Source organism: Lolium rigidum, chromosome 6 (assembly GCF_022539505.1).
Source record: "Lolium rigidum isolate FL_2022 chromosome 6, APGP_CSIRO_Lrig_0.1, whole genome shotgun sequence".
Lineage (NCBI taxonomy): Eukaryota > Viridiplantae > Streptophyta > Magnoliopsida > Poales > Poaceae > Lolium > Lolium rigidum.
This window is the reverse complement of record NC_061513.1, coordinates 58,918,405-58,943,337: the sequence shown is the minus strand read 5'-3', so window position 1 is coordinate 58,943,337 and position 24,933 is coordinate 58,918,405. Positions and strand designations below refer to the sequence as shown.

Below are 24,933 nucleotides of genomic sequence, written 5' to 3'. Positions count from 1 at the left end.
CATGGATATTGTCAACATAAAGTAATATAACAAGTGCAATATGCAAATATGTAGGAATCAATACACAGTTCACAGAAGTGTTTGCTTCTTAGGTGGAAGGAGATAGGTAGACTGACTCAACAATAAAAGTAAAAGAATGGTCCTTCAAAGAGGAAAGCATCGATTGCTATATTTGTGCTAGAGCTTTGGTTTTAAAAACATCGAGAGAGCATAAAAGTAAAGTTTTGAGAGGTGTTTGTTGTTGTCAACGAATGGTAATGGGTACTCTAACTACCTTATCAACCAGACTTTCAAGAGCGGCTCCCATGAAGGACGTTATTTCTACCACCGTGGTAGATCATCCCTCTTCTCTTTTGTTTACACATGTATTTTAGTGGGGTGGCACTCCTTCCAACCTTTCTTTCACAAACCATGGCTAACCGATTCCATCGGGTGCCTGCCAACAATCTCATACCATGAAGGAGTGCCTTTTTATTTTAATTTTATTATGATGACACTCCTCCCCACCTTTGCTTTCTCAAGCCATGGCTAACCGATTCCATCGGGTGCCGTCCAACCTTTCACATACCATGGAGGAGTGTCTATTTGCAAAATTAAGTTGCTTACTGATAAATCAGAGCAAAACATGTGAAGAGAATTATTAGTGAAGTTAATTAATTGGGGCTCGGGAACCCTTTGCCAGCTCTTTATGCAAAGTTATTGGATAAGCGGATGAAGCCACTAGTCCATTGTGAAAGTCCGTCCGAAGTAAATGACAAGATCGAGAGATAAAACACCACATACTTCCTCATGAGCTATAAAACATTGACACAAATAAGAGATGATAAATTTTGAATTGTTTAAAGGTAGCACTCAAGCAATTTACTTTGGAATGGCGGAGAAATACCATGTAGTAGGTAGGTATGGTGGACACAAATGGCATAGTAGTTGGCTCAAGGATTTTGGATGCATGAGAAGTATTCCCTCTCGATACAAGGTTTAGGCTAGCAAGGTTATTTGAAGCAAACTCAAGGATGAACAAGTGCAGCAAAACTCACATAAAAGACATATTGTAAACATTATAAGACTCTACACTGTCTTCCTTGTTGTTCAAAACTCAATACTAGATATTATCTAGACCTTAGAGAAACCAAATATGCAAATCAAATTTTAGCAAGCTCTATGTATTTCTTCATTAATGGGTGCAAAGCATATGATGCAAGAGCTTAATCATGAGCACAACAATTACCAAGTATCACATTATCCAAGACATTTCAGAATTACTACATGTAGCATTTTCCAATTCCAACCATATAACAATTTAACGAAGAAGAAACTTCGCCATGAACATTATGAGTAAAGCCTAAGGACACATGTGTCCATATGCAACAGCGGAGCGTGTCTCTCTCCCACAAAGTGAATGCTAGGATCCATCTTATTCAAACAAAAACAAAAACGAAAACAAACCGACGCTCCAAGTAAAGAACACAAGATGTGATTGAATAAAAATATAGTTTCGGGGAGGAACCCGATGGTTTTGTCGATGAAGAAGGGGATGCCTTGGGCATCCCCAAGCTTAGACGCTTGAGTCTTCTTAAAATATGCAGGGGTGAACCACGGGGGCATCCCCAAGCTTAGAGCTTTCACTCCTCTTGATCATAGTATATCATTCTCCTCTCTTGACCCTTGAAAACTTCCTTCACACCAAACTTCAAGCAAACTCATTAGAGGGTTAGTGCACAATTGATAATTCACTCATTCAGAGGTGACACAATCATTATTTTCACTTCTGGACATTGCATAATGCTACTGGACATTAATGGATCAAAGAAATAAATCCAACATAGCAAAAGAGGCAATGCGAAATAAAAGGCAGAATCTGTCAAAAACAGAACAGTCCGTAAAGACGAATTTAGAGATGGCACCAGACTTGCTCAAATGGAAAAACTCAAAACTAATAAAAGTTGCGTACATATCTGAGGATCACGCTCGTAAATTGGCAGATTTTTTCGAATTTTCTACAGGGAACTGTGCCCAGATTCGTGACAGACAGCAATGCTGTTTCTGCGCAGCGATCCCAAATATAACATCAACTTTGACATAGAAACTTTACTTGGCACAAAAACATGATAAGGAGAGGTTGCTACAGTAGTAAACAACTTCCAAGACTCAACAAAACAAAAAATTGCTGTAGGTAAAACATGGGTTGTCTCCCATAAGCGCTTTTCTTTAACGCCTTTCAGCTAGGCGCGTAAAGTGCAAATCAAGTAACATCGAGAGTAGAAGCATCAACATCATAGCTTGTTCTAATAATAGAATCAAAAGGCAACTTCATTCTCTTTCTAGGGAAGTGTTCCATACCTTTCTTGAGAGGAAATTGATATTTAATATTACCTTCCCTCATATCAATAACAGCACCAACAGTTCGAAGAAAAGGTCTTCCCAACACAATTGGACAAGATGCATTGCATTCGATATCCAAGACAACAAAATCAACGGGGACAAGGTTATTGTTAACCGCAATATGCACATTATCAATCCTCCCCAAAGGTTTCTTTTTAACATTATCGGCAAGATTAACATCTAAATAACAATTCTTCAATGGTGGCAAGTCAAGCATATCATAAATCTTTTTAGGCATAACAGAAATACTTGCACCAAGATCACATAAAGCATTACATTCAAAGTCATTGAATTTCATTTTAATGATGGGCTCCCAACCATCCTCTAACTTTCTAGGAATAGAAGTTTCAAGTTTTAGTTTCTCTTCTCTAGCTTTTATGAGAGCATTTGTAATATGTTTTGTAAAGGCTAAATTTATAGCACTAGCATTAGGACTTTTAGCAAGTTTTTGTAAGAACTTTATAACTTCAGAGATGTGGCAATCATCAAAATCTAAATCATTATGAGCTACAACAATGGGATCATTGTTCCCAAGGTTGGAAAAATTTCAGCTGTTTTATCACAAGCAGTTTCAGCAGTTTTAGCAATTTCAGGCAGTTTTGTTCGCTTTGCACTAGGAGTAGAAACATTGCCAACACCAATTATTTTACCATTGATAGTAGGAGGTGCAGCAACATGTGAAGAATTAGCATTACTAGTGGTGGTAATAGTCCAAACTTTAGCTACATTATTCTCTTTAGCTAGTTTTTCATTTTCTTCTCTATCCCACCTAGCACGTAGTTCAGCCATTAATCTTATATTCTCATTAATTCTAACTTGGATGGCATTTGCTGTAGTAGTAATCTTATTCTCAATATCATTATTAGGCATAACTTTCAATTTTAAAAGATTAACATCAGAGGCAAGCCTATCAATTCTAGAAGCAATAGTATCAATTTTATCAAGCTTTTCCTCAACAGATTTGTTAAAAGCAGTTTGTGTACTAATAAATTCTTTAAGCATGGCTTCAAGACCAGAGGGTACATTCCTATTATTATTGTAAGAATTCCCATAAGAATTACCATAACCATTACCATTAGCGATAGGATATGGCCTATAGTTATTACCGAGTTGTTCCTATAAGCATTGTTGTTGAAATTATTATTTTTAATGAAATTCACATCAACATTTTCTTCTTGAGCAACCAATGAAGCTAAAGGAACATTATTAGGATCAACATTAGATCTACCATTCACAAGCATAGACATAATCACATCAATCTTATCACTCAAGGAAGAGGTTTCTTCAACGAATTTACCTTCTTACCTTGTGGAGCTCTTTCCGTGTGCCATTCAGAGTAATTTATCATCATATCATCAAGAAGTTTTGTAGCCGCCCCCAATGTGATGGACATAAAGGTACCTCCAGCAGCTGAATCCAATAAATTCCGCGAAGAAAAATTTAGTCACGCATAGAAGGTTTGGATGATCATCCAAGTAGTCAGTCCATGGGTTGGGCAATTCTTTACCAAAGTTTTCATTCTCTCCCAAGCTTGAGCAACATGTTCAGTATCTAATTGTTTAAAATTCATTATGCTACTTCTCAAAGATATAATTTTAGCGGGAGGATAATATCTACCAATAAAAGCATCCTTGCATTTAGTCCAGGAATCAATACTATTCTTAGGCAAAGATAGCAACCAATCTTTAGCTCTTCCTCTTAATGAGAAAGGAAACACTTTCAATTTAATAATATCACCATCTACATCTTTATACTTTTGCATTTCACAAAGTTCAACAAAATTATTGAGATGGGCAAGCAGCATCATCGAACTAACACCGTAAAATTGATCTCTCATAACCAAATTCAGTAAAGCAGGTTTAATTTCAAAGAATTCTCCGTAGTAGCAGGTGGAGCAATAGGTGTGCATAGGAAATCATTATTATTTGCATTTGTGAAGTCACACAATTTAGTATTTTCATGGTTGGCCATTTTAGCAACAGTAAATAAAACAAACTAGATAAAATAAATGCAAGTAACTAATTTTTTTGTGTGTTTTTGATATAGAGAGCAAGACAGTAAATAAAGTAAAACTAGCAACTAATTTTTTGTGTTTTGATTTAGTGCAGCAAACAAAATAGTAAATAAAATAAAGCAAGACAAAAACAAAGTAAAGAGATTGAGAAGTGGAGACTCCCCTTGCAGCGTGTCTTGATCTCCCCGGCAACGGCGCCAGAAAATTATGCTTGATGGCGTGTAACTCACACGTTCGTTGGGAACCCCAAGAGGAAGGTATGATGCGCACAGTAGCAAGTTTTCCCTCAGAAAGAAACCAAGGTTTAATCGAACCAAGTAGGAGCCAAGAAGCACGTTGAAGGTTGATGGTCGCGAAATGTGATGCGGCGCAACACCGTGGATTCCGGCGCCAACTAGGAACCCGCACAACACAACCAAAGTACTTTGCCCCAACGAAACGAGTGAGGTTGTCAATCTCACCGGCTTGTCTGTAACAAAGGATTAAACGTATCGAGTGGAAGATGTTTGCAAAGAAAACAATGAAACAAGTAGATTGTATGCTATGTAAAGAATAGGACCGGGGTCCACAGTTCACTAGAGGTGTCTCTCCCATAAGATAAAAGCATGTTGGGTGAACAAATTACGATCGGGCAATTAACAAATAGAGAAAGGCATAATAATGCATATACATGACATGGTAAATATAGTGAGATTTAATTGGGCATTACGACAAAGTACATAGACCGCCATCCAACCGCATCTATGCCTAAAAAGTCCACCTTCGAGTTATCATCCGAACCCCTCCAAGTATTAAGTTGCAAAGCAACGGACAATTGCATTAAGTATGGTGCGTAATGTAATCAACAACTACATCCTTAGACATAGCATCAATGTTTTATCCCTAGTGGCAACAACGACAACACAACCTTAGAACTTTCGTCACTCGTCCTGGTGTAAATGCGAGGCATGAACCCACTATCGAGCATAAATACTCCCTCTTGGAGTTAAGAGTAAAAACTTGGCCAGAGCCTCTACTAATAACGGAGAGCATGCAAGATCATAAACAACACATGAACAATAGATTGATAATCACCATAATCATAGTACTCTCTATCCATCGAATCCCGACAAACACAACATATAGAATTACATATAGATGATCTTGATCATGTTAGGCAGCTCACAAGATCCAACAATGAAGCACAACAAGGAGAAGACGACCATCTAGCTACTGCTATGGACCCATGGTCCAGGGGTGGACTACTCACTCATCACTCCGGAGGCGACCATGGCGGTGTAGAGCCCTCCGGGAGATGAATCCCCTCTCCGGCAGGGTGCCGGAGGCGATCTCCAGAATCCCCCGAGATGGGATTCGCGGCGGCGGCGTCTCTGGAAGGTTTTCCGTATCGTGGCTCTCGGTACTGGGGTTTTCGCGACGGAAGCTTTAAGTAGGCGGAGGGTCAACGCGAGGGGCCACACGAGGGGCCCAGGGGATAGGTCGGCGCGGCCGTGGCTTGGGCCGCGCCGGCCACCCCCCGGCCTCCTCGTGGCCCCACTTCGTTAGGTCTTCGGTCTTCCGGAAGCTTCGTGCAAAAATAGGACCCCGGGCGAAAGTTTCGTCCAATTCCGAGAATATTTCTTTACTAGGATTTCTGAAACCAAAAACAGCAGAAAACAAGAATCGGCTCTTCGGCATCTTGTTAATAGGTTAGTTCCAGAAAATGCATAAATATGACATATAATGTGCATAAAACATGTAGGTATCATCAATAAAGTAGCATGGAACATAAGAAATTATCGATACGTTGGAGACGTATCAGACACCTTCCATGGCTCCTGCTTCGGACTCGCCTCTCGCAAGAGTGCATAGCCCGGATCGTACCGCGCGTACGCCTTGGCAAAGGCGACCGGAAGCCTCAGCTTCATCAGTCCTGGGACGGTGACGAACACCAAGAACTCGTGCGCCGGTGACAAGGTCATCGACACCTCCTTCCACGAGCATTTCACTGGCGGCTTATTTTCCACGACGGCCACGGCCGGAATGTCCCGTGGCACCCAAAAGGTTGTTACGGCACCGGCGGACGCGGCGGCCGCGACGCTCACGAGGCAATTCTCGCCGGTGGCAGTGACGCCCAACCGGGCCTCGGTACATCCGCGAGCGGGGCAGCGGCAGCCTTCAACTTCCTCGACGCCCGGGGGACCTTGTCCTTGCTTCCAATAGGGCGACCGCGTCCCCGCTTCAGAGTTGCCGACCGTGGAATTGGACGCCATACCTACCGTAGATGAAACAACTTGAAAAAGATGAACAAGACAAGACTTTGGTGGATTGGAGCAACGGAGAAGGACAGGAAGTTATGGAGAGCTCCACGCAATCTATATAGAGAGCGAAACAGATTCCGAGGCGACGGATGGGACATGAATGAGCTCCCCACAGCTCTCCGGTCGGGAACAGTTCGGAGCGACGGATGAGACTCGACGATTCCTCTCTCGAGGCAGATCCAACGGCACCACAAGCAACCGCCGTTCCGCATTCGCGGCGAAGATACTAGCAACGTGTCACGCGTCCCGCCACATGCCACCGGAGGTACATGTGCAACCTTGGTTCAACCCTTACCAACAATCTGTACCCGTTTCGTGCCACGCCCGTACTCGCGCATACAAGCACAAACGAACTACATAATATCAAGCAACATTAGATATCACGAAAAACGAAACTATCAACTAATACCAAAAAGATACAATATTTGATCTTCGCGCCGCATCTGTAATATCCCCAGAGAAACTGATCTAAAAAAAAAAAAAAAAGCTGCAACAAATACCAAAAGAAACAACCTGGTAATAATATCCATTATTAAAATAATGAATTAAATCGTTAGAGTATAAGTGGTATTGTTCGAATATCAAAAAATCCCGCAAAAACCTGACGTGGTGGGTCCCACAATATCAACCAAATTCGTCTTCTACATCTATATTAGAACCGTATTAGGGCAAAAACCTACATACTCAACTCTAATCTACTCAAACACACACGGAAGAACTCAGCGCAAGGACGCGGTACAGGCCGACCCCGTACAAGAACTTGTCGGAGAATCAAGAAAGTCTCCACCGCTGCTCCATCCGAGGTTAGTTTCCCATCAAGCAACAGATCGCACTACGATGCTCGAATTCGTTGTCTCCACAACCGTATTCCTTATATACAAATTAGAACAAATAGATCGTGTGGCAGCTCCCATTTCTTCCCCCATCACCGGTCAAGCAAAAAGTGAGGGCAAACCCTAGCGAGCAGCCAAACACCTATCCTCTCTACAATCCCCTCCTCCTCATCGACCAGCGGTGACGGAAGCCGTGGAGATCCGAGTTGTTGCCGCGGGGATTACGGTGGCTACTCTACTCACTCCGCCGACTCCGCCGGCCACACTTCAATCCGCGACGGCGCGTGCCTTTAGAGATCTCGGATCTTTGAGTTCGGGCACAAGTATGGATCAAGTCAACCGATTGCTCATCCTTTAGTTTCTTCTCCAATGGAATAGAAATTAAAGAAATAAATGGCATCTGCGTATAAAGAAGACCTTTCGTTATTAAATATTTATTTGCTTAGTAATCTGATCGTTGTAAACAGCTTTAGAACCGTAATGCACTCGTATCTCCAGGTACAAACCTTATTAATCTAAGGCAAAACTACAAGCAATATGTGTGTAACCATGAGTAGAAACCAAGGAAAATTTAAATAATAACTTTAACCCCCTGCACATATTGCCTTATCAAATTAAAACATAATCACAGCTTTATGTGTGAAAGTGCGCTATGGCACTCATCTTAACAAAATTAATTTAAGAATAGTTTCCATGATAAACTTAAACAATTGCTTTCCTCCCATGCAGATTTTTGCATTTCAATTTCAGGAAGAATAGCAAAACTCCGGTATGACAAGTCAGCAGGAATCACCGTCCTTGAATGAAGGTAATGTACAAATATATCAATCAATGCAAAAATGTGTTACTCTTATGATTCTTTTGAAGTCAAACAGGCTTATCTTTAAAGCATATCAAAACAAAAAAATTCAAAAATTCTAATATAAAAATTTTCTGGTACTTATCATCCGTGACAATGAGTTTAAGATTAACTAAAACGTCTCTACAACTAAAACGCGTCTATATAAAACTATAATAGCTTCAAACTATTATATTAAATTTTAAATACGATTTCCATGTATTAACCTTTGGATAGATGATTTCTGCGATATTATTGCAGCCACTATAAATCACGAGGAAGCTCCAATTGCCCCACTAAACTTGAAGCCACTGGCGGTTGTGTTCCCGAAGATCAAGACAACATAAATGCATTAAATGCAAATATACACTCTAAAAGGAAAAATTGTGAAGCAAGAACAAGCGCAGATTGCTCTAAAAATATTGCAACAAAGAGTCAAACCGCCTCCTCGCAGAAACAATTTGAATAGCCTTGCAGGAAGAAAGCACAAGAATATATCATCGAGAAAGAGGCAAGCAAGAATGGAAAAAGAGTCCGAAACTCGCTGATATTGGTTCTAAAAGTCCAAGGAGAAGCAAACGATTGTCATCTACAAAAGAGACAAGAGGTCACCAGCTCTAGCCAAAGTGCTCCAAATATCAATGAAGAAGAAAAAACACAGCCTACAAAATCTGACAAAGGAGGAAAGAAATCGAAAACGCCGCCGCAATAAGAAAATCGTCTCGCAATACCAAACATCACGCCGAGCATGACGACAACGAAGAGAACAACACCACCGTTGAAGAAAACGATGAATACAACGAGGTAAATATGAGTATTTTCTTAGTACATTGGATGCAAAATAAATGCATTTATTATATTGTTAAACATTTTTGTCTAACACAATTGATTTTAATCATGCAGTAAAATATCCGAAAATTCAGAAGATAAAAAAATAAAGGCAAGAAACAGGAAAAGGCAAAAAGGATTGCAAAAAAGGCAAAAATAAATTTTATGGCCGAACGATCAACAAGACAAGAAGATGCTCACTTAGACAGACTATTCACCCGTGTTGAAATATTGGAGGAACTGGCATATAAAAAGGCTTCGGGATGCAGTGTTTGGGTCCTTTGCTTGACAGCAAGATCGTGCAAAACATTAATATCCGACTTGCTCGCTTCCTTATGAATAGAATAGATCCAAGCAACCATGACTCGAATCTAGGAGTAGCAAACAAAGTAATTGAGATTACTTCTTATGCTATCCATCCGCCGTTTGGGCTGCCGGACGGTTCAAACACAACTCCTAGACCATCGTAAAGTGGCAACGACAAAACATTACATGAGTTGAAGATTGAGCTTGGATTTAGGAAAAATGAGGATATGAATACCGATGACCTTCGCAAGCTCCTAAGACTCGTTGGTTAAAGACGAAGCAAACGACGATTTAGCTCGAAAGTATTTGTGTTGATTATGTACATGAAATTCATATGCCCCGGAACAACCTGTCCGTGTGTCAAGGGAGGCAGCAATGGTAAAAAATCTGGACATATCAAAGTTGAAGGACATGGATTTGTGTCAGTTGCTTGTAGATGAGCTCAAGAGAGCAGTCATCCAGTACAGAAAATCTAAATCAAAATGGACTCGCCTCGCTCGGCTGCATCATAGCACCAGCTTCGTTATATCTTGACTGTTGTATGAAACAAGGCCTTTCGGACCTGGACACAAGAACACCTCGTACACACTTCATGGATTATGAAAAACTAAAGAGCATCGCTGCAGCAGATCGTGCTAAAAAGGCGGGGAAGACCCCAATACCTGGATATTTGGAAACTTACCCGTAAGAAAATTACAATGACCCTTTATCTTTCTCGTTAATTATATCTCGTACCGCATAAGTTAATACAATGTTTTCATTTTCTCATAATAACAAGTGGAAAGCACCAAATGACATAGTTTACTACCGGAAAAGGAATCCACTCGAAAAGAATGTATCCGCATCATGAAGACCAAATGATGCTCGACAAAGCGTACTTTCGGAGGATCAAGCATTCCAACTCGGTGGTTCCATTGAAGAAGAAAACACCAAGTATATCGAAGATACATTGGAACAGATTGACATCTTGCCGACTAGCGCATACGACCTATCACACAAAGTACCAACTACATTTGACCGACTCAAAAATGGAACAACTGCCGAAAACCAAGCAACTACTCGTCAAAGAAATTTCGACAACGAAGCTAAAGTTATAGAAAGTTTGACGAAGACAACATTTCATCTCAGACAAACTTTCGCATTGTTCAAGAAAGCACAGGATGAACGTTGCAAGCAAATTCAGCAGGATGAAAGGATAGCAAATAATGAGGTACGACAAAAGACATAATCACACTTGCAATTTTTTGTTGTCTCTGTTCAAATTTAACTAATTGAACTGCTTACAAATCATAAATTTAAAGTTAAAAGTACAACAATTTAAGACTAACAAAATTTAAATACAAAAAACCAGGTCGACAAAGAAGTCTGCATCTCCAACTCAAGAAGGCACTCGCGAAAAAACAAGAAGTGGAAAAAATGTGAGTTAACCTCAACTACATGTCCAATACAAGCAACCGTTAAAATTGTTTTTTAAACTTGTTAATGTATCATAACAGGGTGCGAAGTAACCCGCTTCTCCAAAACAAAGGATTCAGGTACAATCAAAAAATAAAGATAATATTAATTTGCTCATTGAATACAAAATAAAGTAATATTATTAAGTTGTTGTAGTGAATTTACAAAATAAATAATGTTTTCCTAATTTTTGATTTAAAGGTGCAAAATGATGGCCCAAATGGAAGCATCGGAAACTTTTACTTCTACAACTGAAGTTTGATAAAAGATGCGAATGCAATACTTTTCTTTTTCAAACCTCTGTACTAAGAAGTTGCTTTGAACTACCTACAACTTTTTTAGTGTCTGTACTTTTGTAACGTATGCAAAGTTGAAACTCCGCAAACATATGTTTCGAACCAGTGTTTATCAATGTGTAACAAGTGTACTCTTTCGAACAACCATGTTGGTTGGTGCATAAGTTTCTGCTCCTCTTAGTGCGGACGCTGTAATATTTGAGAAAGTCCTCGAATTTATTGACACTGTAATGTTAATGCTAGTATCGTATGTCTGAAATTCTGTTGCTGCGAACTCTACTCGACTCGTCATCACCGTTGTACTCGACAAGCCTTTGCACCTGTAACTACGGTAGAGAAAAAGGAAAGAGACACATTCCTGTACTCTTCTTACTACATAAGTTGTACTCCTCTTCCCGCGCTAGACAAAACGGAAATCTATCCGCAGAAACAAACAGAGAAACAACGACCTTCGTACTCCTCTTGGTTCCTACGCCGTACTCGTCTCTAAGGCGGGGACGTACTTCACGCTCCTCGGAACATGTACCTGCGCTAGACAAAACGGAAATCTATCAAGAGAAACAAACAGAGAAACAACGACCTTCGTACTCCTCTTGGTTCCTACGCTGTACTCGTCTCTACGGCAGGGATGTACTTCACAGTCCTTGGAACATGTACCTGCGCTAGACAAAACGGAAATCTATCAAGAGAAACAAACAGAGAAACAACGGCCTTCGTACTCCTCTTGGTTCCTACGCTGTACTCGTCTCTACGGCGGGGATGTACTTCACAGCTATTGGAACATGTACCTGCGCTAGACAAAACAGAAAATCTATCAAGAAAAACAACAGAGAATACTCCTCTTGGTTCCTACGCTGTACTCGTCCCTAAGGCGGGGATGTACTTCACAACCCTTGGAACATGTACCTGCGCTAGACAAAACGGAAAATCTATCAAGAGATAAAAACAGAGAAACAACGGCCTTCGTACTCCTCTTGGTTCCTACGCTGTACTCGTCTCTAAGGCGGGGATGTACTTCACAATCCTCGGAACATGTACCTGCGCTAGACAAAACGGAAATCTATCAAGAGATAAAAACAGAGAAACAACGACCTTCGTACTCCTCTTGGTTCCTACGCCGTACTCGTCTCTAAGGCGGGGATGTACTCCAGAACCCTTGGAACATGTACCGCGTCTGGACAAAACGGAAAATCTATCAAGAGAAACCAACATGGAAACAACGGCCTTCGTACTCCTCTTGGTTCCTACGCTGTACTCGTCACTAAGGCGGGATGTACTTCACAGTCCTCGGAACATGTACCGCGCTAGACAAAACGGAAATCTATCAAGAGATAAAAACAGAGAAACAACGACCTTCGTACTCCTCTTGGTTCCTACGCTGTACTCGTCTCTAAGGCGGGGATGTACTCCAGAACCCTTGGAACATGTACCTGCGCTGGACAAAACGGAAAATCTATCAAGAGAAACCAACATGGAAACAACGGCCTTCGTACTCCTCTTGGTTCCTACGCTGTACTCGTCTCTAAGGCGGGGATGTACTTCACAGTCCTCGGAACATGTACCGCGCTAGACAAAACGGAAATCTATCAAGAGATAAAAACAGAGAAACAACGACCTTCGTACTCCTCTTGGTTCCTACGCCGTACTCGTCTCTAAGGCGGGGATGTACTCCAGAACCCTTGGAACATGTACCTGCGCTGGACAAAACGGAAAATCTATCAAGAGAAACAAACAGAGAAACAACGGCCTTCGTACTCCTCTTGGTTCCTACGCTGTACTCGTCTCTAAGGCGGGGATGTACTCCACAGTCCTCGGAACATGTACCTGCGCTAGACAAAACGGAAATCTATCAAGAGATAAAAACAGAGAAACAACGGCCTTCGTACTCCTCTTGGTTCCTACGCTGTACTCGTCTCTAAGGCGGGGATGTACTCCAGAACCCTTGGAACATGTACCTGCGCTGGACAAAACGGAAAATCTATCAAGAGAAACAAACAGATAAACAACGGCCTTCGTACTCCTCTTGGTTCGTACGCTGTACTCGTCTCTAAGGCGGGGATGTACTCCACAGTCCTCGGAACATGTAGCTGCGCTAGACAAAACGGAAATCTATCAAGAGAAACAAACAGAGAAACAACGGCCTTCGTACTCCTCTTGGTTCCTACGCTGTACTCGTCTCTAAGGCGGGGATGTACTCCAGAACCCTTGGAACATGTACCTGCGCTGGACAAAACGGAAAATCTATCAAGAGAAACAAACAGATAAACAACGGCCTTCGTACTCCTCTTGGTTCGTACGCTGTACTCGTCTCTAAGGCGGGGATGTACTCCACAGTCCTCGGAACATGTAGCTGCGCTAGACAAAACGGAAATCTATCAAGAGAAACAAACAGAGAAACAACGGCCTTCGTACTCCTCTTGGTTCCTACGCTGTACTCGTCTCTACGGCAGGGATGTACTTCACTGTCCTTGGAACATGTACCTACGCTAGACAAAACGGAAATCTATCAAGAGAAACAAACAGAGAAACAACGACCTTCGTACTCCTCTTGGTTCCTACGCTGTACTCGTCTCTCCGTCACCTTCGTACTCCACAATCCTTGCACATGTACCTCCGCCAGACAAAACACAAATTGCTGCAGACAAAAAAAATAAACGCGGTTCCGTGTTACCCTTGGTGCGGACGCTGTACTCGTCTCTCCGTCACCTTCGTACTCCACAATCCTTGCACATGTACCTCCGCTAGACAAAACAGAAATTGTTACAGAGAAACAAAGAGAAACACGACCCCGTGCTCCCCTTGGTGCGGACACTATACTCGTCTCTCAGTCACCTCCGTACTCCACAATCCTAGCACATGTACCCGCGCTAGACAAAACTGAAATTTTCGTAGAGAAACAAAGAGAAACACGGTACCATACTCCTCACCGTGCGGACGCTGTACTCGTCTCTCCGTCACCTTCGTACTCCACAATCCTTGCACATGTACCTCTGCTAGACAAAACAGAAATTGTTACAGAGAAACAAAGAGAAACACGACCCCATGCTACCCTTGGTGCGGACACTATACTTGTCTCTCCGTCACCTCCGTATTCCAAAATGCTTGCACATCCAGAGAAACAAAGAGAAACAAGGTCCAGTGCTCCTCTTAGTGAAGACGCTGTACTCGTATTTCCGACACCGCTGTACTGTATAAGCCTTGCACTCGTACCTGCGCTGGAGAAGAAGGAATTTTTTTCTTATTCCCCTTGGTACCCGCGCTTTTGTCTTTCCTATTCTTGTTTTTTCGAGAACAATCCCATCCACAAATTTGAAACTAATGAACCACAACATCCGCACGGTGAGGAGTATGGTACCGTGTTTCTCTTTGTTTCTCTACGAAAATTTCACAGATACCTGGAACAATATAATATATGTAAAAAGCAGTGCACGACAAAGCCCCACAGTAGGTCCCGTATATCATAGTGTAAAAGAGAGTGGACGACAAGGCCCCACAGTAGCTCCCGGGTGTAATAGTGGCAGAATAGAATAAACATAAAAGCGAGTGGACGATAATGCCCCCAAGTAGGTCCCAAATGTATAGAGGCATAATAGAATAAATATAAAAGTGAATGGACAATAACACCCCGAAGTAGGTAAGAAATGTCATAGGCTAGAAACCACACCAAAACTACTCCAGCTTGGCTTGTAAAATCAACAGCTTCCACACCAACCGCTTTGCAAGAATCCACCTCCTTATCCAAAACAGGAAAAGAAAGCAAGGGAGCATCGCCGGCATCTCCATCACAAGACACCAAGCTGCAATTCGGAAAATCTATCCAAGGTTTCGGATCATTGGTATGTATATCTCCAAAACTTGTAGATTCGGTGGAAACTCTATGATCTAAATAGATCAGTCGCATACCACAATAATGCAGAAAACAGATCTAGGGTCTAGTCGGAAACAGTCTCACTACGCTTTCTTTTTTAACCTCGTGAATCAACCACGAACTTGAAGTTCCGCTCATGGATCTGATAGGAACAAACATTACACACATACATCGTATTCCAGGTCAACCAAGGAAAAAAGGTCAAATCTAGGCGGACACAGAGATATTAATAAGTATATAAAATTTTAATCCCAAATCAACCAAGAAAACAAGGTTAAATGATTAATATAGATCATGAACAATATATTCGTTGCTAAAATATACTAATACTCCACACTATGATATTTAAATGACAAATAACAAAAGATATAACTATAAATCACATGAATTTAACTATCACCTCTAACTAAATTGAAAGAAATAAATTATTTATATCCAAAATTTATATGTTTGCATTCATCAATAAACTGTAGTTCTATGGTCTCCAAAATATATTGCAAGCATATGAAATTTGATGGTTACCTTTTTGTTCTACATAGAAAATGCTTTCAAGACTGCAAGAGGCTGCACACAACAGGGCAAAGAAGTACGGATACTTGTGCAGAAGCTGTCCAATATGCGAGTCCGACCCTCACTACCAGGTTTCAAATAATCAAATTTAATGCTTTGTTCAACAAAAAATATATTACTACTCATCAAGTAAAATGAATGTTGACCTAAATTCAATTTAAATATGATTTACAATGAATGAACTGATACTAATTGAAATGTCAACTCTAGGAAACACCGCTTGCAAGAATTCGGAGACCTGGGCAATCAAGGGCGAGAGGAGTACGGATACTTGTGCAACAACTATCCAACATACGGCGTCAACCCTCAAGACCAGGTTTTCAAATAATCATAATTTAATGCTTAGTTGCCTAGAAACCAAATTATTTCATGCCGTGCAATGAAAGTTGATTTGATTTTGTTTAAATCTTAATGCATCTAAACTATATGATCTACAAACAATGAATCATCATATTCAGGAAATTCAGGCAACAGGTAATCAGGGTACAACCAACACTGCCATTGAAAACAGCCAAAGCAATGATGAAAGTGACAACAGCACAGACAAAACTGTTGACAGAGATATTGATGAAAGTTATGCACATTTTATCTCACATATGGGCAAAATAACTGTTAGAGGTACAAATACTAGCAACTAAGAAAGCAAACATTACGGTCAATATATAGTTTTCAATGAAAATTAATACCTCTTGATTGTAGGACCTGGACTCTATGGAGACGAAAATTTTGACGAAGCATGCGTCTTTGGAAACCACGTGGAGATGAATTACACTCAAGTACTCCACCTGACAAATGAAGTCATCACGAACCAGACACCAGCTATTAAACATTATATTTGCACCATGACTAAATCATTTGTTACAAGAGACATATGTAAGATGGTAAGTTTATCGGAGTTTTCGTAAGTTTATCTCGTCAATTATATTAAATACTTACTGTCTACATGACAAGAAAACTTCTGACATAGTGTACCACAAAACTAATAATGGTTCGTTAATATCTTTTTAGGAATTTTCAGAAGAATTCACTAATGAACACATTTGGGGATTCATACAAGAACCGGTTAAAGTTGCTTCGTCGACTGCTCATCGGGAGACATTACAATGTATGCTACCATGAAGATGGATAAGAATGGGAAAGCTATGATAAAGAAAGGTTTCCGAGATATAGTTGAAGAATTTTACCTGAAAGAAGGAGACATTTGCTCATTTACCTTCAAAGATGAAAGAGGATCTCCATTCTTACGTGGCAGTGCCTGGCTCAAGCTGGTCATAACAAAGTTACAATGTGAGGCGTAAGTTAAAATAAGTACAATGTGTCGTACTGAAACAATGTGAACAACGCAACGAATTACGTACAAGTATTTCTATTTGGTTATTAGTTAATGCTAGTGTCATGCGTACTTTTCAATATTTTATATGTAATATTTGAGAAACTCCTCGAATTAATTGACACTATAATGTTAATGCTAGTATCGTATGTCTGAAATTCTATTGCTGCGAACTCTACTCGATTCGTCATCACCGCTGTACTCGACAAGCCTTTGCACCTGTAACTACGGTAGAGAAAAAGGAAAGAGACACGAGTCCTGTACTCTTCTTACTACATAAGTTGTACTCCTCTTCCCGCGCTAGACAAAACGGAAATCTATCCAGAGAAACAAACAGAGGAACAACGGCCTTCGTACTCCTCTTGGTTCCTACGCTGTACTCGTCTCTACGGCGGAGATGTACTTCACAGCTATTGGAATATGTACCGCGCTAGACAAAACAGAAAATCTATCAAGAGAAACAAACGAGAGAATACTCCTCTTGGTTCCTACACCGTACTCGTCCGTAAGGCGGGGATGTACTTCACAACCCTTGGAACATGTACTGCGCTAGACAAAACGGAAAATCTATCCGGAGAAACAAACAGAGAAACAACGGCCTTCGTACTCCTCTTGGTTCCTACGCTCGTACTCGTCCCTAAGGCGGGGATGTACTTCACAGTCCTTGGAACATGTACCTGCGCTAGACAAAACGGAAAATCTATCAAGAGAAACAAACAGAGAAACAACGGCCTTCGTACTCCTCTTGGTTCCTACGCTGTACTCGTCCCTAAGGCGGGGATGTACTTCACGGTCCTTGGAACATGTACCTGCGCTAGACAAAACGGAAAATCTATCCAGAGAAACAAACAGAGAAACAACGGCCTTCGTACTCCTCTTGGTTCCTACGCTGTACTCGTCCCTAAGGCGGGGATGTACTTCACAGTCCTTGGAACATGTACCTGCGCTAGACAAAACGGAAAATCTATCCAGAGAAACAAACAGAGAAACAATGGCCTTCGTACTCCTCTTGGTTCCTACGCTGTACTCGTCCGTAAGGCGGGGATGTACTTCACAACCCTTGGAACATGTACCTGCGCTAGACAAAACGGAAAATCTATCGAGAGAAACAAACAGAGAAACAACGGCCTTCGTACTCCTCTTGGTTCCTACGCTGTACTCGTCTCTATGTCGGGGATGTACTTCACAACGATTGGAATATGTACCTGCGCTAGACAAAACAGAAAATCTATCAAGAAAAACAAACAGAGAATACTCCTCTTGGTTCCTACGCTGTACTCGTCCCTAAGGCGGGGATGTACTTCACAGTCCTTGGAACATGTACCTGCGCTAGACAAAACGGAAAATCTATCAAGAGAAACAAACAGAGAAACAACGGCCTTCGTACTCCTCTTGGTTCCTACGCCGTACTCGTCCGTAAGGCGGGGATGTACTTCACAACCCTTGGAACATGTACCTGCGCTAGACCAAACGGAAAATCTATTCAGAGAAACAAACAGAGAAACAACGGCCTTCGTACTCCTCTTGGTTCCTACGCTGTACTCGTCTCTATGGCGGGGATGTACTTCACAACGATTGGAATATGTACCTGCGCTAGACAAAACAGAAAATCTATCAAGAGAAAAAAACAGAGAATACTCCTCTTGGTTCCTACGCTGTACTCGTCCCTAAGGCGGGGATGTACTTCACAGTCCTTGGAACATGTACCTGCGCTAGACAAAACGGAAAATCTATCAAGAGAAACAAACAGAGAAACAACGGCCTTCGTACTCCTCTTGGTTCCTACGCTGTACTCGTCCGTAAGGCGGGGATGTACTTCACAACCCTTGGAACATGTACTGCGCTAGACCAAACGGAAAATCTATTCGGAGAAACAAACAGAGAAACAACGGCCTTCGTACTCCTCTTGGTTCCTACATCTGTACTCGTCCCTAAGGCGGGGATGTACTTCACGATCCTTGGAACATGTACCGTGCTAGACAAAACGGAAATCTATCAAGAAAAACAAACAGAGAATACTCCTCTTAGTTCCTACACTGTACTCGTCCCTAAGGCGGGGATGTACTTCACAACCCTTGGAACATGTATCTGCGCTAGACAAAACGGAAAATCTATCCAGAGAAACAAACAGAGAAACAACGGCCTTCGTACTCCTCTTGGTTCCTACGCTATACTCGTCCCTAAGGCGGGGATGTACTTCACAACCCTTGGAACATGTACCTGCGCTAGACAAAACGGAAATCTATCAAGAGAAACAAACAGAGAAACAACGGCCTTCGTACTCCTCTTGGTTCCTACGCTGTACTCGTCCGTAAGGCGGGGATGTACTTCACAACCCTTGGAACATGTACCTGCGCTAGACCAAACGGAAAATCTATTCAGAGAAACAAACAGAGAAACAACGGCCTTCGTACTCCTCTTGGTTTCTACACTGTACTCGTCCCTAAGGCGGGGATGTACTTCACAGTCCTTGGAACATGTACCTGTGCTAGACAAAACGGAAATCTATCAAGAAAAACAAACAGAGAATACTCCTCTTAGTTCCTACACTGTACTCGTCCCTAAGGCGGGGATGTACTTCACAACCCTTGGAACATGTATCTGCGCTAGACAAAACGGAAAATCTATCCAGAGAAACAAACAGAGAAACAACGGCCTTCGTACTCCTCTTGGTTCCTACTGCTGTACTCGTCCCTAAGGCGGGGATGTACTTCACAACCCTTGGAACATGTACCTGCGCTAGACAAAACGGAAATCTATCAAGAGAAACAAACGAGAGAAACAACGGCCTTCGTACTCCTCTTGGTTCCTACGCTGTACTCGTCTATAAGGCGGGGTTGTACTCCAGAACCCTTGGAACATGTACCTGCGCTGGACAAAACGGAAAATCTATCAAGAGAAACAAACAAAGAAACAACGGCCTTTGTACTCGTCTCTAAGGCGGGGATGTACTTCACAACGATTGGTAAAGAAAAATATCCAGAGAAACAAACAGAAAATCAAACGGAAATATTTCCAGACAATAAAAGAGAAAACGGAAATATTTCCAGACAATAAAAGAGAAAACGGAAATATTTCCAGACAATAAAAGAGAAAACGGAAATCTTTCCAGACAATAAAAGAGAAAATCAAACGAAGATATTTCCAAAGGAAAAAAATAGAAAAAAAAATAATAGTTTGATGCGCCGAAGGCGCCTTGATACGAGGCGAAGCCGAGCCGTAGCACTCGCTTCGACGTATGGGGGTAACGACAAACGGGGACAACGACATATGTTTGCCATTCATTATGTTTATTAATGTTTGATGCGCCGAAGGCGCCTTGATACGAGGCGAAGCCGAGCCGTAACACTCGCTTCGACGTATGGGGGTAACGACAAACGGGGACAACGACATATGTTTGCCATTCATTATGTTTATTAATGTTTGATGCGCCGAAGGCGCCTTGATACTGAGGCGAAGCCGAGCCGTAGCACTCGCTTCGACGTATGTCATCTTGTAGCACTCTGTTGGAATTTAAAAAAAATGTTATTTGAAAGTGCTACCTCCCTCCCATTAATTCCCCAGGAAACTCACAGCCCGGAAATACAAAGGGAAAAAGCCAAAAAGGAAGTCCCGCCCAATTTTTTGAAAACGTACAGCGCGCGTAAAGGGAAAAAGAAGCGTAACGGGTCCGCATATTGTTAACGGGTCTACCGGAGCGCAAAGGGAAAAAACCAAACCCGGAAAACGATTCGCGTCTTTTCCCGGGGACACGTTCCGCGCGCGACACGTGTAGTCGCGACAGCACGCGCGCGGGATGGGTTTTTCCCTTCTCAAAAGTCGGTCTCTAGGTAGTGGTACCCTCTACTTCACGGTGTCCGGTTCCACCCCTGCCGCCACCATGTCCATGTGGAGCTGGGCCGCCTCCTTCATCCTCCCATCTTTGAACACGGTGTTCCAGGTGAGTTGTCAACCTCTACGCCCCCGCTCGCCATTCGCTCCCGCCTCGTACTGCATCCCCTTCCTGACGTAGAGCGCGATCAGGGTGCGGTCCAGCGGACATGCCTGCCGCGTCCATCCTCGTCATCAGCGCATCGGCACGCGCGGTTTCCCCGGCGGCCCGGCCCTGAGGCACATGTGCAGCATGGCATTGTAGACGTGCGTGTTCATGCCGATCACGCCACGTGCCATTTCGTCGAACACCTTACGCACTGTGGCCGTCAGCCAGGCCGTGGCCCGTGGCGAGCCCAGTGCAGGCGTTCGCGTCGGGGGACGGGGGGCAGGCCGCGCGCGCATCTGTTCGAAGACCCGTACGACGAGGAAGGAGAGGAGTGGGCGGCGGGGTGGTGGTGCGAGGCGAGGGAGGCGTCGAGGGGGTGCAGTTGCGGCAGGGCCCGGAAGAATGCGAGGGCGGCGGTGGGCAGCGAGGCGAGGCGGTGGAGGACGGCGGTGAGGAGGGATGCGTCTGCCGTGAGGAGGTGGGCGTAAGGGTGGGAGGCGGATATGATGACGGCGACGCAGAGGACGATCGGGACGTCGGCGGCAACATTGCAGAAATCTCTGAACTACGGCCCCCGGGTCACCAGTCACTCAGTCAGTGCAGTAAGTCGCAGCTGGAAGCCTAGACCAGGATTCCACCACATGCCTAGTGAATTAGATCAACAAGGGGAAAGACCATTCAGTTTGCAGAGCTAACATTGTCAATTCGGCCAGTGTACTGCTCACATCCAAGATCATTCACCATTGCTCTTAGTTCGTAAGTGCTTGCAAAATAAAACCGTTCCCTGTTTCAAGGTTGGATGCAGGTCACATGAAAACAGAAATAGCTATCATGCCCAGTAACCAAATTCATCATAAGCTTGCTCTGCATTACGGCAGACAATAAGAGGTCCATCTCAGAGACAACAAATGCAATTACAAACGGATTCTTCAACCTCAGTCATCATTCACGAGCCCAATTACACCCACTGCATATACATGATGGCCCATGCCGAAAATGTACAATGAACAGATGTATATACTTCAGAGTTCTAATAGCAAGTCAGAGATCCTATCGTCTATTCCTTTTTTGCTTCTATCCCGTACATACAGTCTCATACTTACAACCCAAAGGGCACAGTCCTTCAATGTCGTCAAATGAGGCATCATCCTCAACCTTCGAGTTTATTCTCAATACTTGAAGCCCTGGTGCCCTTAGCGCTAGTTGTTCCACAAGATAAACTTCACCTTCAGTCCCATGAAAATTGAAGATTTCCACTTTTTGTAGAGTCCTTGATTTAACGACCTCATCTTCCCATAGTCCTGGCTTTTTGCCGCATATGCAGCCCGGTAAACAGGATTGCACCCATAATTTGAACAGATGCTACAAAGATCAACCATTGTTAGGCACAACGATATTACTTACTGTCATACGAAGTGAAAAGTATTTGCATGCTGAATAACAATTCCAGCCAGTGAAGTTCAAATTTATAGTTGAATCTAAAATGCACAGGATAAGAAAGAATTGATGCAAAATGGCAATCACATATATAAACAGCCAAGATACCAAATTTCCCGTCTAACAAAATCAAAAGTGCAAGAAACTGTACAAGAAAGATAATAGTTGATAATAGATGTACACATTTTTAGCAACATGTATAAAGATCACTTGGATCTCACACTCTCTATCCTCGAGGAGGCTCGGCTATGGATTCTTGCCGGCGCCAAGGAGTTACGTCGCTTACCTCTCAATGCTCGACCTCCGGACTCTCCCTAAGTCCCTGGCCGTTGGGTTAACAAATGTTAACCCATGTATAGTTTTCTTCCTCTTTTCTTCTTTTTGTCCTTGTTTTTTAGATCTTTTCTTTTGTTTCTCTGTCTTTCTCTTGTAGCGCTGCTACAGTTTGTACAGTTTTTCCGCCTCTTTGCGGCTCCTTCTAATATACAAAGACACGGCATTCCTTGCATGCAAACTATTTGACACCAGCTATGTTTGAATTTATGTATCACTTCAAAATCGTTGCTATGTTCTGGTTCCCAAACATATAAGGAAAATATATACACTGCCTAACTTACAAGCCAACATATAACTTCCATTACTCAACACACTGTAGCCAAGGATATTGAAAATGTTGAATGATTGTATATTACAAAGGGTATAATTACCTTTCGAGATTTGAATGATAGATTCAGCTCTCTTATACCAGAACACTTTGCGAGCAACTGCAATACTTGTCCTTCAAAATAATGACCATTTGTTTCTAAGTATAACGACAATGTATTCAGAGAAGGGATGGTTATGTTTTCCACCGAGAGAAGCGACCCATTCTCCTGCAGCTGATTCATTGGAAGCCAACAGAGGTGAGCTCATATATAAATTAACAGTATCTAATATACACAGCAGAGAACCATAGACTACCTTGACAGACATGTTTGCACAGTCGACATCCAGAAACATAAAGGAAGTAGTTTCATAAGTTCGCCAATACACCATATGAACTCCAACGAAGAGATTATGAAGTAGCTTGAAAGTAAAGATGTTCTTTCCGGTCTTGAGAACTCAGACAGACCCATAAATAGTCATATCTAAAATGTGCAGCATCCCAAGTATACTAGCACAGACAAGTGACAGCGAACTGAATGTTTGAATGAATTCCTTGTCGGAGACCTTCGGAAACTAATGGGATATAGATTTCTCAAATGTTGTCCAGGTTCCTTTTCCTGATCTACAGCGAATTTACACTCTCGGGAAGATTGGAAAACTGCAGCCTTACTTAACTTTATAACAATCCTTGCACATATATACAAAACTACAAAACCACCAGCAGAATATCCTACTCAGAAGTTAAAACCACATGTAGCATATCCAAAACCAACAATTCTGCTCTTGAAGGATATTTGCACATATACAAATGCTCAAACTCAAAACCACTGGAATTATATGCTACAATACTAACAGTGCTGCCTCTGAACTCCTATTTCTGCTTTCTTGCTCCAATTATGCGTGTGCCACTTCCATGCTAGTCATTTGTCATTTGTGAGAAAACCTCATAGATCTTATTACGTTGGTGAAAGCACAATTAGGTCCAAGAGGATCCCATAAAAGATGGTGTCCACCAAGAGGGGAGAAGAAGAAGCACTCACACCAGGACGTATCTGAAGCTCGAGATGGTCGGCTGCTTGGAAAGCGATCAAGAAATTCTGCGTAGACATCTTCGGACCAAAGCGTGGTAATAGGAGGGGCTCCGAGCACGAGGAGGTGCGGAATCTTTCTGAGCTCTGGAACACACGGCACTTCCCACCTGAGCACCTTTAATCTCTCCGCGGCAATGGTGGCGAACGGTTGCAGCTCATCATAGAAGCAGAGCGTCACCTCTAATGTGTTGAGCCATGGAGCCACGATGTCGAGCCGCTGAATCTCAAGGAGGAAAGACAGACGAATATACATCAGAGACTTGGAATCCAGCTTCAGTACAGTCAAGCCACGGACCATGCGGATGGTGAGTTCTTGCAATGACGGAAACATGGTGCCGGTGATGCTAAATTCGCGTGGCAGCCAGAAGTGCTCCAGCCACATCACCCTGAGCGCAACGAAAAGACCGACCAGTGGCAGCTTTAGGGCAAGAAACCCGAGGTCCATGAAAATCTCGGTGGCTTTCTTGAAGCAGGGCAACTCGAAAGCGTCTCTCATCCCTACATGTCCCGCCTCCGCGGCCAGAAACATCTGCAGTGTCTCCCGCGTCACAGTACGTCTATTGTCCAAGCGGAGCCGACCGGAGAGGAGGGGCGCGGCGAGGGACAGCCAGGCGGTGGTTTGCTTCCCGTCGACCTGGTTGGGAGAGACGGTGAGGCTGTGGATGTCGTCCTCCCCGTGGGCCTGGTAGGCGGCGAGGGCACGGGCAGGAACGGTAGAGTCGACGCCGTCGAATTCGAGGACGGGGAGCTGGGTCCATACG

The 24,933-nt window shown here is 42.8% G+C and overlaps 1 pseudogene; it reads right to left on the bottom strand.

Moving 5' to 3' along the window:
* Positions 1–21,295, bottom strand: part of LOC124662657 — a 60,827-nt pseudogene extending 39,532 nt beyond the window's left edge.
* Positions 21,296–24,933: the final 3,638 nt, after the last annotated feature.